Source organism: Atta cephalotes (genome assembly GCF_000143395.1).
Source record: "Atta cephalotes unplaced genomic scaffold scaffold00091, whole genome shotgun sequence".
NCBI lineage: Eukaryota > Metazoa > Arthropoda > Insecta > Hymenoptera > Formicidae > Atta > Atta cephalotes.
Window position 1 is genome coordinate 67,334 of NW_012130155.1, and position 838 is coordinate 68,171.

Below are 838 nucleotides of genomic sequence, written 5' to 3' on the forward strand. Positions count from 1 at the left end.
GATTGGCTACAGCCTTACTGGCCTACTTATGACTATTATCATTCGGCATTTTAAAGCCGATATCTCATGATCGTATTTTGGAACGCCTTTGAAAGTTAGGTGCATCTCAAATACAAGTATATAACGTCGCGTATGATGCGCGACAAAATTTACATTGATTCTGACGAATTCAAAGTGTAAAGTGACACAGTGGTGAGAGCTATTTCTTTCTCCAAAGTGTATTGAAGAGGACGTGACTGTAAATAACATTAAAACGTGTAAATTTAAAATATGATTGACAATTCAGATTTGCTTTCTACATAGAAAGATTTATTTCAATAGTCGGCATTAGATGTCGCTTTCAATCCAATTTTCGTGTAAACGTCCACTCTTCTCGTATCTTGACAATGAATCGCCGAATATGCGTAATTATAGCGTTCTGTGGCTTGGGAAAGACGGTACACATATAATTGAATTGTATCTTTTGCCAAATTGTCATCAAAATTTTTTTGAGGTGGACCGCTATTGAAACAAAGCACGCTTTACTTGCGCGCAACTGTTATTTGTCAAGAGAAGAACGATAAAGGAGGGAATTGTCGACTCGAAAATCAAGTCGAAAGTTGCATCTGACGTCAATCATTGATTTACTTTATTTCTATTTTTGAGAGATCTGTTATAATGTAAAAATTATTATATTGTTACACAACAAAATAGACCTAAAATAGAGAACGGTCTTATTTTCAAATTAAATGTATCCTATCATTCCACATATACACGTACTATTGTCCCTCTCTTCCACACACACACACACACACACACACACACACACACACACACACACACGCACGCACGCACGCAC